General features: G+C 42.1%; 1 non-coding gene and 1 pseudogene across 1 annotated transcript; both read left to right on the forward strand.

Annotated features, from left to right (window-relative positions):
• Window positions 1-11,985: 11,985 nt before the first annotated feature.
• Window positions 11,986-12,104, forward strand: LOC145412644 (5S ribosomal RNA; annotated as a pseudogene).
• A 313-nt stretch (window positions 12,105-12,417) lies between these two features.
• Window positions 12,418-12,536, forward strand: LOC145412721 (5S ribosomal RNA). Its single transcript, XR_013899632.1, has one exon. It is a non-coding gene; the product is annotated as a 5S ribosomal RNA (ribosomal RNA).
• The last annotated feature ends 786 nt before the right edge of the window (window positions 12,537-13,322 follow it).

The following is a 13,322-nucleotide window of genomic DNA, read 5'->3' on the forward strand; positions in this document are numbered from 1 at the left end:
TTACTCCACAACACAAGTTCATGTTCAGGGGGTTGTGGAGGAAGAGAAATAAAAGGCGATGTATGGTGTTTTGGTGGTGGATTTGTGGTATGGCATTTTATGTCCGTTTTAACATTTGCTTCCACTCCATGAAACTGATCTGCCATTGCTTTCAAATGCTGGAGAAGAACTCCTGCGCGTGGTGGCACCGACATAACCTGGCCGCACAGTTGCCTGGTGTACAACATTCCTACTTTAACGTACGGGTGTGAGACTTTAGTGTGGCATGAAAATGAAAAGTTAAAAGTGCAGTGATAATGGGATAACTGATGAATGCTTACGGAGCTCGGGGAGTAGATAGGAAGAAAAAATTACTCAAAAAAGATGTGGTGTAAGAAAGTCTGTGGACATGAGTCGTGTAAAAAGCGTTCAGATGGTGTGGTCATATGAAGATAGTGGGTTTGAGTAGGATGGTGAAAATGGTGTATCTGAGCGAGCTTAAAGGTGGGGGAAGTGGAAGGCCAAGAAGGTGGATAGGTATGACAAACGAATGTGTGAGAAATCGAGGTATGGATGCTGATAAGGCAAAGGAACTGACAGTGAATGAAAGTGGTAGTAAGAAATTTGTAGAGAATTTGATTGATTTTAGCACCCCTGTTCTTTCCCAGCGATGTGATAGTCATTGGTCTGACTCTAGCTATTATGTAACATGAACCGCGTAACTGTGGATGTCTATGCTTATGAGGTGCAGTCAGGATTCCGGGGGCTTGAATGGTGAATGAATGAGAGTTTGGCCCATCTACCTGTGGAGACTTTTCCAAGTTCTCTGTCTAACAGGTGCATTCTTCTCTCTGGATGCTACCTCACACTAACCTTAGACTAGAAAAGAGGTCTGGATGATGATGATAATGATATGGTTGATAATAGTAATGATAACGATAATGATGATAATAATAATGAAAACGATAATGATAATAATGACGATGATGATAATGATGAAAATTATGATAATGATGATACTAATGATAATGATAATGATGGTAATGATAATGATAGTTATAATGACAGGCGACGATGGCCAGCTGTAAGCGGGTCGTTGCCGTTCAGCCTGTACACACAAAGGTGGACCCTTATATGGTCAGTCTAAAAATACCATCTCTCGCCTCTCTTTCGACACGAACTAAACCACCCAGACAACAGACCTAACTCAATACTTGCATAAACACAAGAAACATCAAAAAATGTGAAAGAAATTAATTATCACTGCCTTTTACGTTATTAAGACAGTTTTAGTATCAACATAGCTTCCATAAAAGCTATAAACGAGGATGTTGATGTGTAATGTAGATGAGATTCAGAATCAACATTACAACTCCCATCACTTATTCGAAGCTCATATTGCCCAAGCTGAAGGTTTCGTAGGCAACACACTCCTCACATTATATGCATATCGAGAACCGTCTGAGGTAAAAACCTGTCCTAAAATAAACGAATATGCCAACCGATCACCCTCTCCGGGATGTTGTTATCATCTTTGTCAAACTGGTGATATACCATTCTCAGTTTCATTATCCATGCACCACTACTTTCGCGTCTCACTGATGTGGTTAATATTATGGCAGTACTGCGACACATACTGTATATACTCTACCTGCGTTGTTCATGGGGTGTTGTATGTACTGGACAGTTAGGCCTATATATGTTATCAACCCAAACATTAATGCTAATGGTAGTTGTCGTTGTATCATGTAAGAAAATTCAAAGGTGGTAACCTTGGATACGATGGGTGCCAAGCAGATAAATAGCACTTTGATTTCTATATTATCTAGTGTACAATGCTTTTCTCTTTTGAGATCTTCCTTTGAGCATAATGTCCAGTGCTATGAATTATTCGTTATACACGACATGAAGGTACGGTCGTTACATCTGTAGGGAGAGAGTGAGACGTGGGGGGGGGGGATGGAGGGGCGGACAGATTGCAAGGGGAGAGGATCAGGTGTACCAACTCTTACTGTGTGTTCACTTATTCTTTACCAGTGTTGACTACAAAGAAGCATGGAATTTCGATAATTATTTTAGTGGGTGTACAATGGACTCTAATCCGTGATGTGATGTTTGGACAGCGTGAACCTCCAATGCTTCTTGAAGGGGTCAGACCCCTCACCCAAAATGTAAATAATCAGAAATAGGAGGAAGTGAACACGGATTTCATTGAAATCAGCTTGCACATAGCAGGATTAGGTATGCAGTTTTCACGTTTTCTCTGGATGAACAAGAAGAAACTGCACATCGGTATTTAGCGAGGATGACGCCCTCCCCCATGATTGTTGGGAGTTGGCCCTCTAAAAAAAAAAAAAAAAGAACAAAAAAGAAGAAAAATTTGCCTAAAACTTCCCAGGTGAGTTCGTTTGGTTACTGAGAAGGTCTGTCATTATATACAGTTTTGCAACCATGATTTATAGGGAAGTCAGCCCTCCTCACCTACAGTACTTAAAAATTCAAAGAAGTTGTGAAAGGATTCCAGATATGTCTTTAATATCTTAGTACATGCTGTACAATGAACTCTCATCTGTAATGCGATATTTTGGAAGCATGACTCTCACAGTGATTTTCTGGGGGGTCAGACCCCTTCACCATACTGAAAATGATCAGAAATAGGGGAAAGTGAACACATGAATTTAAACGAAATCGGCATGCATATCACAGGACTGGGTCTACAGTTTCCATGTCTGAATGCACAGGAAGAAACTGCACATCTACTTTTATTATTATTATAATTGTTATTGTTGTTGTTATTATTATTATTATTATTATTATTATTATTATTATTATTATTATTATCTTCATCATCATCATCCGGACCCCCTTTCCCAAGGGCAGGGTGAGGAGTAGCAATGTCCAGACAGCCCAGATTTGCCCAGTCCAATGGGCCACGCTTCCATTCACTCATCATTCAAGCCCCCGGAATCCTGGCTCTAACAGATACGCCAGAAACATTCACCACGTTCTGTAGCTTCACATAAACTTTTCCGATTGAGTCAATCGAGACGCTGCCACGTTAAAAAGGGGTGCCAAATCCCTGATCATGCACTTCTCCTCACAACATTCATCCAGACAGCCCGATCTCTTGTCAGATCCCTAACCTCACCGACTTCCAAACCTCTCTTTCTCACACACTCATCCACCATATCTCTCCATCTTCTCCTTGACCTACCTCGCCTCCTCCCTACTTCATTTCCTCTCAGATATATATTTTTCACCACTCTATTGTTATCCATTCTCTCCACATGACCATATCATCTCAGTACACTCTCTTCGATTCTGGTGTCCACCGACTTCCTTACTCCGCATCTTTCACGAATCACATTATTTCGTATCCTATCCACCCTCTGTACTCCACATACATTCCTCAACAGTCCCATCTCCACTGCTCTTACTCTTGACTTTTCATTTTCATGGCACACCATAGTCTCACATCCATATGTTAAAGTTGGCACTAACACTCCTTCATAAAGCTTCTTGCAGCTGCAACACTCAAATCTGTTTCTTATCAAAGGCTTCATTGTACCAGTTACTTGTGTCACTCTACTTTCCACTTCTTTTGCACATTTTCCTCTCTTTTCTCTCACTGTACCCAGGTATTTGAACTTCTCACCAATTCCAGTCTCTCTCCGTTCACCGTTACAACGCACTGGGAGTCACCTTTTCTCTCAATAACCATCACTTTACTCTTTTCTACATTTAGTCTCAAGGCATGACGCTCACAGACATCAGCAAAACTCTGCACTAGCCTACCAAGTTCTTGTCCGGTACTTGCAAGCAGTACTGCATCATCAGCATACAACAAATTTGAGACATTCCATCCATCACCATTCATTACCAACGCCATCCCTCTCTCCATTACTCGTGTTTTAACTTCTCTCATCATCTCATCCATATATATATTGAACAACCAGGTGGATATCACACAACCTTGTAGCACGCCCACACCGATCGTGAACCATTCACTTAGATTTGAGTGTGTGTGTGTGTGTGTGTCCGATTTTGGGCATAGGCTTCACAGCCTACTCTCAAGGTCCAGTAGTCCTCCTACATAATATACACCCCTACATGTCACCACCTCCGAGCTAACACCCACCGTCCATACTGAATACATGCTAGGGCTGTCTCATACTGGTGTATTGATGTTAGCAGGGATGTTTTTACGACATGTCGGCGGGTCTTCTGGTAGATCAGTAGAGTCTGTTTTTATTACATTCAAATCCTTAAACTGTTCCCTGCCCCAGCGGGGATTTGAACCTGGGTCCTGTAGGACTGCAGGCCACCTCTCTAACGACTGAGTCACCGCCTCCCCCATTAACCATTAAACCGTACACATGCTTCACTACCATCATAAAAACTCTTGACGGCACCTAGCAACTTACCATCTATACCGTACATGAGGAAAATTTTCCACAATCCTTCTCTGTCCACTTTGTCATATGCTTTTTCCAGATACGTGAATGCCATAATCACCTTATGGCCCTTCTCACAAGCCTTCTCTGCTATATGTCTCACTGCAAATATCTAATTCACACATCCTTTGCCACTCCTAAAACCACCTTGTTCATCACTCACCAGGATTTCTGACATCTCTCTTACTTTATAGTAATTCTTCCATATACCTTCGCTACCACACTTAGTAAACTTATGCCACGATAATTCTTGCACTCACTTCGCTCACCTTTACTTTTGTACAGGGGTACAATCACAGTCTTTTTCCACTCTGCAGGCACAGTTCCACTCATCCATGCCCTCTTATATATCTCCAGCAAGCACTTCATTCCACTCTCTCCACTACACTTAAACATCTCTGCATACACCTCATCAACCCCAGCTGCATTCCCATTTTTCAGCCGCTTCACAGCACTCATCGCCTGTGCGAGTGTCACGTCTCCCAGCACTGCACTCCTTCTCTGCACACCCCCAAAACCAATCATGTTTACAGCTGCTCTGCTCTCTCTACTCCCATTCATCAGGCATCCCCATGAGTTAATAATCTACCACCTACATCCTTCACAACATCACATTTCCTTCCACTTTCACTTCTACATTTCTGCACCTCTTTCCAAAATAACTTCTTATTTTCAGAGTAGTTCGCATTCATTTTTCTTCTTAGATCATCATTTACCTCCTTCTTTTTCTTCTTCACTAGTCTCTTTACGTGCTTCTTGCTCTCAGTATATTCAGTTCTTATTTCAACTGAACCCCAGTCCTGTAACCACTTTAGCCACTTCGTCCTCTTTTCCTCCACTGCTCTCTTAACTTCATCATCCCACCATGCCGTACCTTTCTTCTTTGTTGTTACTCTTGCCACATCACACACCGCTTTAGCATTCCTAACTAAGCAGTCCCTATATGCATTCCACAGGCTGTCCAGATCCATTTCATTCCATTTCACAGATTCTAACTCCTCCTCTACTTTGGTTCTGTAATCATCTGCCATTTATTTGATCCTCAGCTTCTCAACATTCAGTCTGTCTCCCTGACTGCTCCTCTCTCTCCTAAATCCACCTCACTCCTCTTAGCTTGATCTTGCATACCACAATCGTATGATCTGACAGACCTCCACATCGTCCTTTCATGGCTGTCGTATCAGCAACCATTCCCATCATCGACCTTTCTACGAGCACATAATCAACCAGGCTTCTTTCAACGCGATCCCCGTTCCCTCTAAACCGTGTATATATATGTGCATCTTTGTGTTTGCAATATGAGTTACAAATGCAGAACCTCCTCTCCTGACACAAATCCTTTAGTCGTTTCCCATTATCATTTTCTGCTGGTACTCCATAACAACCCAATATGTCATCCTCAGGACCAGTGCCTACTCTTCCATTCATGTTGCCCATGACGACCACTTTATAGCTCCTGAGCATTTCCCCCACTACTTTATCCAGCTCATCCCAAAACTTGTCTTTCTCTCTCTCAATCCTGTCCTCACACGGTGCATATATATATATATATATATATATATATATATATATATATATATATATATATATATATATATTTTTTAATACAACAAAGTAGAAGTCAAAGGCCAGGAGCCTGCAAACCATTCCCTCCATTAAAAAAAAAAAGAAAAAAAAAAAAAAAAGCCAAACTCATGATATGTTCATTTCGAGATGCCTGGACACACTGCGTTTGAAAGACTGAAGATCACAGGAAGTAGGAAATACAGACAGAAGAACATAGTTCCAGAGTTGACCTGTTGCATAAATGAAGGACTGTGAGTAACAGTTAACTTTTGCAAAAGAGAGTTGGACAGAAAAGGGATGTGAATTTGATGATAGACGGGTGCGTAGCACCCGTTGTAGAGGTGGAGGGATACAAGCAGACAGTTCAGAGAAGCAGTGACCATTGAAGTAGCGATAGAAAAGAGTTAAAGATGCAACGGTGCAGTGAAGAGACAGGTTGAGAGGAGTCAGTAACAGGAGAGTTAATGAGACAAAAAGCCTTTGACTCCACCCTGTTGAGAAGAGCTGTATGTGGGGAGCCTCTCCACACATGAGAGTTGTACTCTACATGAGGTGAATATAACCCGTGTATAAAATCAAGAACTAAGCAAAGGTAAAGAAGGTACGGAGTCAGCTTAGCACACCCAATCTCTTGGAAGCAGATTTTACGAGAGATGCAATATGATTTTTCGAAGATAAGTCTCGAGTGAATGAAACCCCAAGCATGTTTAAGGATGATGCAAGATTGAGCTGGAGATTATTAAACATTAGTGAGTACCCCTGTGGAAGATTGTGTTGGGCTGATAGGTGTAAAAACTGATTTTTTTTTTTTTTGTACACCAAGATTATTTTTATCCCAGTCAGATATATGAGCCAAGTCAGATATTAGGTGTGTTATAGCCTCATCCCTTGTTTGTTGAAGTAACTGCTGAGATGGACGTTGCAGGAACCGAATGGAAAGGTGAAAAGTGGAATCATCAGCATATGAGTGGATAGGGTTAGATGTACAGCCTAGAAGGTCATTGATGAATAAAAGGAAGAGAGTTGATAGGACAGAGCCCTGAGGAACACCACTGTTCATAGATCTAGGAGAAGAGTAATGGCCTTCTTCAATAGCGGCTATAGAGGCTATAGATGAAGGCACAGACGGAAGGATAGAAACCGTGAGAGGGCAGTTTGGACATTAAAGATTTATGCCAGACTCGATCGAAAGCCTTTGAGATATTAAGTGCAATGGCAAAGCTTTTGCCAAAGTTCCGAAAGGAGGATGACCAGGAGTCTGAAAGGTAGGTGAGAAAATCGCCAGTGAAGCGTCCCTGACGGAACCCATACTGACGATCAGAAAGAAGATTGTGATAGGAAAGATGCTTTAAATGTTTTCTGTTAAGAACTGACCCGGAAACTTTAGAGACATAGGATGTTAAAGCAATTGGACGTTAGTTAGAGGGTTGGAAATGGTCACCCTTCTCTGGAACTGGCTGAATGCGAGCAAACTTCTAGCAAGAAGGAAAGGTACAAGTTGAAAGACAAAGGGGAAAGAGTTTACCTATGGTCTGTCTATTTTATGAAGCAAATTTGGGTGTTGTCCCTAATAAGACTATATAATGTTATAAATGTCTCTTTATTTCTAATAATAACGATGGCTTTTTTTAAATTCGACAACACTTGGCAATGTTGCTTTCCAAAGTTGCCAGCTTGTAAGGGTAGAGTGACCGTGTCAATTCATTTCCACTCTGGCCGCCACCTGAGATGGATGCTCTTACTCCTGCTACTCGCTCTCGTGTGCTCCACAGTAGAGAAAAAGAACTTATGTACAACGTAAATAAGTATTTTTTAGAAGAGAAGGCAAACAGAGGACCTATAATTGTTCCCTCAAAGGTGGTGTGGAAAAAAAGTCGAAATTATAAAGAACATATAAAACATACTTTAAAGAAAGAATCACATTCATAAGAAAAAGATAATGTTGACAGACAGACAATAACAGAGAGAGAGAGAGAGAGAGAGAGGAGGGAAAGGGAATGGAGATAAGGGGGATAGGCAGACAGCGAGAGAGGGAGGTTGGAGAGGCCGGAGATGAGGGAGAAAAGGCAAGACGGAGGGAAGGAGGGAGGGAATGTGGTGGAAATTGAATAGGAGCACAACAAGACAGTCAGGAGGCTTTTCCTCAACCTCAGAGGTGGTGTGGAAAATAAATCGAAATTATAAACCACAAATAAAACATCATACTTTAAGGAGAAATTCACAGTCATAATAAAAAATAATGTTAAAGAGACAGACAGACAGACAGAAACAGAAAGTAGGGGGAAAGGGCATGGAGAAAGGGAATGAATAAGAGCGCAACAAAACAGACAGAGAGTCAGTCAGGAGGCTTTTCCTCAAATTCTAATAATCCATAAAACCGTATAGACTTTTTATAGAAATAAATCTAAAAAAAAATGCAATTTCTATATGCAGAGAGAGAGAGAGAGGCGAGTGGTGTGCTGGGAGGGAAAGTTGTCATTTGCGCCTTGTTTCTCATCCGATTAAGTTGCCCAGTACAAAGTATGGCAATACTGTGGGACGGGGACTCCCCAAGAGGAACAACGGCCAAACGCTCTCCATAAAATAGACAGACCATAGGTAGGGTGGAAGCATGGAAGCATAGTTCTTGAGGACGACAGGATGGACTCCATCAGGCCCATATGCCTTGTTAGTATTAAGGCCAGTGATGGCAGAAAATACATCAGCTGAAGAAATTTTAATGTCAGCTATGAGGAAGTCAGAGGGGGGAAGTGATGGAGGAACAACACAGGAATTGTCTAAGATGGAACTGGAGGAGAAAGTCTGAGTGAAGAGACCTGTTTTATCAGTAGAAAAAATAGCTACAGAGCCATCATAGTAGAAAACAGGAGGGAAGGATGATGAGGTAAAGTTGTTAGAAAGGTTTTTGGTAAGGTGCCAAAAGGAGCGGGAAGAATTCCTATTTGGAGAGTTGAGGGCATTTAGTATGGATGAATTATTTTTAGCAGAGAGAACAGACTTAGCACGATTCTTCTTTTTTTTTTTTACGTGTCCGACTCTGCGCAAAGGCCTCAGGGCCTATTTCTCTGGGACAGTGACCTATCCCAAGGCCCAGTAGTCCTCCTATGCCTCCACATGTCACCACTTCGGCTCTAACACCCACCATCCATATTGAATACATGCTAGGGCTGTCTCATACAGGACTAGTGTACTGGTATTAGCGGGGGTAGTTTTACGACATGTCGGTGGGTAAGCTGGTAGATCAGTAAAGTCTGCTTTTAGGAAATTCAGATCCTTAAGCTGTTCCTGTCCCAGTCAGGATTCGAGCCTGGGTCCGTTAGGACTGCAGGCCGCTTCTCTACAGATTCAGCCACCGCCTGGGGAGAAACATAAACAACCGAAGATGTGATTCAGGAGTGGATTAGCTCTGGTACCTTTTATAGGCCCTCTCCTTGTTCCGAAAAGCATTCGAACAAGTGTGATTAAACCAAGGCTTTCTTGCGTTAGTCAGAGGATATGAGAAGGGAATGTATGCTTCCATGCCTGAAAGAATAACCTACGTAATGCGCAAAGCACACTCACATGGCTCTTGGCCATGGAAGCAATAATCATTCCAGGGAAAATCAAAGAAGTACTGCCTGAGGGCTTCCCAATCCACAGCTCCAAAATGCCACAGTCGACGTATCTTTGGAGGGTCCACAGGCCATACCAGAGCGACAGGTCAGGTCAAGGTAATGAGGTTGTTATCGGAGGAGCCCAACAGAGAGGAAAGATTAACAGTGTAAGGAGAAGGATTAGTTGTAAGGAAGAGGTGAAGTATGTTGGAGCATTCTCCAAGGTGGTCAGGAATACGGGTAGGGTGCTGTACAAGCTGTTCTTGGTCATTAACGATAGAAAATATGTAGGCTTGTTCACCAGGTGGATCAGTGAAAGGAGAGGAGAGCCAAAGGTGGTGGTGAACATTGACGTTTCCTAGAATGATATTTCAGAGAAAAGAGAAATGGATAGAATTCGTTCCATCATAGATGTAAGATAGTTGAAAAATTGTTCATAGTCAGTAGAATTGGGAGATAAGTAAACAGCACAAATATATTTAGTCAGAGAATGACAGAAAAACCGAAGCCAGAGAGTAGAGAATTCAGAAGAACCAAATTAAGGAACACGAGAGCAAGATAAGTCGTTGCGTACATATACACTATAGCCACCTTTGACTTTGAAATGAGTATAGAGAAAGTAGGAGGAAACAGAAAAGGGTTTGTTGTCAGTTGTCTCAGACAGCTGAATCTCTGTCAGGAAGAGAAGGTGAGGTTTAGAGGAGGAGAGGTGGTGCTCGACAGGCAGAAAGTTAGAGGAAAGGCTACGAAAGTTACGGATATGAAGAAATGAGTTAGACAGTGGTTCCAGGCATCTCGTTGAGTCGTCATCGGGAAAGGGGCAGATGGGGGCATTTATGGTTCCCCCTACCTGGGGACTCCAAGGCCTGGTTATTGTGTGCCCTTTTTTTTTTTTTTTTTTTTTTTTTAAAGGAATTGTAGTGTGTACTGTGCATGTAGATTGGTATTGACAGTTAGAGAAACTTGTATTGGAGAGCATGCTGGCCTACTCTCTGTGGTGCTGAAACACTGAAAAAATTCAGCAAAGGGGGATGGTCAGGAACTAGTCCCGAGGGCTGATGAAACAGGAGCTCCAGCTCTCCCTGTCATCAGTTTTCCATCCACCTTGGAAGTACTGCCCTGCTCGACTGGTGCTACAATCTACTCCTCTACAATCACTGCCACTTTCACCGTCTCAAACTTGAACTTGACATACATACACCTTGAGCTGACACATTTGTATCTCTCATTCCACTCTGCTACACCTCATTCAACAACAAAGCAACTTCTTCCTTACATCTTCCTCGCCCATTCATTTTCCATCTCACACATTTCACACTCTCCCACGCCTCCACTTCACATTCTTTCATCTTCATCTTCGTTTCACACAGTGCCATCGCGGCATATCTGCACTCTTGAACACATCACCCCTTCCACCCTCTTGCTCTCCTCATTCACACCTCTCACATTTCACATGGCCATGTGAGTCTGCCCATTTGGTTGGGGCCCTGGGCAGGTGTTGGGCCCTCCAAGGCTCTCTGAAACGACTGTCATGATTAAGTGATTTTGGTTAGGGGAATCTGAGGAACACTTAACTCTGCCAGAAACCCCGGTTATATGGTTACCATCCAGCGTAGTTAATGGTATCCTGGGTACAGGAAACTATTTGGCTTGTCACTCAGTGTAAAGATCATATGGCATCTCTACATTAAGTGAATAGATGATGGATGAGCTACATTAAGTGAATAGATGATGGATGCCTCATCCATCATCATCATCATTATTATTATTATTATTATTATTATTATTATTATTATTGTTGTTATTTTTGTTATTATTATTATTATTATTATTATTATTATCATTATTTTTATTATTATTTTTATTATTGTTACTGTGGTAGGTGGGGGCGCTCACCATCCGCTCACTCAATGTAGTGCTGCTCTCGGGTGTCTGCCCTGTCCTCTCCTCCATCCTTCTTTCCTTCCATCTTCTATCTTTCTTACCTTCATTCTTTCCTCGTCCTTCTGCCTGTGGGTGACTTTACGCTCCCTCTTCTGTCTTTCATTCCTTCATTCTTTCCTCTTCCTTCTGCCCGTGGGTGACTCTACACTGAGTGACAAGCCAAATGGTTTCCTGTACACCAGGAAACCATTTACTACGCTGGGTGGTAACCATATAACCAAATTTTGGCGCCTGGTGGTTTAGTGGGTAATTATCGTGCTCCAATCGGATTGAGCCGGTGAAGGTTTATATCCAAGGGATGGTTGGGGTTTATTGCTTACGTAATGCCACTCAGGGATGAGTGAGGTTGGTCACTCTCATCTTAAATGTCAGGACCAACTGCCTAGCCCCGGGCTTCTACGCTCCTCATGGGGCAACGTAGGATTAGATGATGGATGGATGAATGTATTATTATTATTATTACCACGTTGAGTACACCGCTTCCCGTCCGATCAGCGAAGTTAAGCAACGTTGGGTCTGGTTAGTACTTGGATGGGTGACCGCCTGGGAACACCAGATGCTGTTGGCATCCCTACGTGTCAAGTGGGGATGGTGGAGGATTAGTGCCCCTCCCTGTAAAACAATTAACTCTAAGCCCTTGGCCACCCCGTCTGGGATTCATGGCGTCTGGCAATGAATGAATGATTATTATTATCATTAATACCATTATTATTATTGTTCAGTGGCATACCGAGAGGGGGGGCATGCGGCCATGGGCCCCCCCTTTTGCAATATATATATATATATATATATATATATATATATATATATATATATATATATATATATATATATATATATATATATATGAAATAACGGCCCCCCCTTTTGCAATATATATATATAACGGCCATACCACGTTGAGTACACCTCTTCCCATCCGATCAGCGAAGTTAAGCAAAGTTGGGTCTGGTTAGTACTTGGATGGGTGACCGCCTGGGAACACCAGATGCTGTTGGCATCCCTACGTATCAAGGTGGGGTTGGTGGAGGATTAGTGCCCCTCCCTGTAAAACAGTTAACTCTAAGCCCTTGGCCACCCCATTTGGGATACATGGCGTCTGGCAATGAATGAATGAATATATATATATATATATATATATATATATATATATATGGCACAGAGTACTTAAAATTACTTTAGATTATGTTTTATTTGTCATATACCCATTCCATATGGCCTCAAAATTATCATAAAATTGGCCAAAATGCAAAATTTCCTGGGGGGGGGGTTACAGCGCCCCCCTGAACCCCCCAGCTGTACGGGCTTGCTGCGCTTGCCAACGTCATGGGCTACACAGTTAAAAAGATTTTTAAAAAAGCTCCCCCCCCTCTTTTCAACTTTCTGGATACGCCACTGTTATTGATATTATTATTACCTCACCCGGACGGAGTCAGGCGCGGTATTGTTTTGGCTTGAGTTTTTGTGTTTGTTTGCTAGCAACATTACGGAAAATGTATGAAACTTTCAGGATATTTGGTCACTGAATGAAATTGCATGAAACTTTCAGGATATTTGGACACTGGTCTCCAAAGGAACTGATTTCATTGTGGAGGTAATATCAAGTCTGAAAGGTGACACACAAGGTCAAAGAGTTTCAAAGGGCGAGTTCTTGAACATTGAATTAGTTGTGCCATTACCGTAGACTTTATTTAGGAGTTTCACAGGGCAAGTTGAAATTGAGGTTACCTGCAACTTTAATTGTTTACCGACACTAGATGGCAATACTGAATCAGTATTTAACAGC

The sequence above is a fragment of the Coenobita brevimanus genome, chromosome 93 (assembly GCF_032717465.1).
Source record: "Coenobita brevimanus isolate Jiangsu-jjx chromosome 93, ASM3271746v2, whole genome shotgun sequence".
NCBI classification, from domain to species: Eukaryota; Metazoa; Arthropoda; class Malacostraca; order Decapoda; family Coenobitidae; genus Coenobita; species Coenobita brevimanus.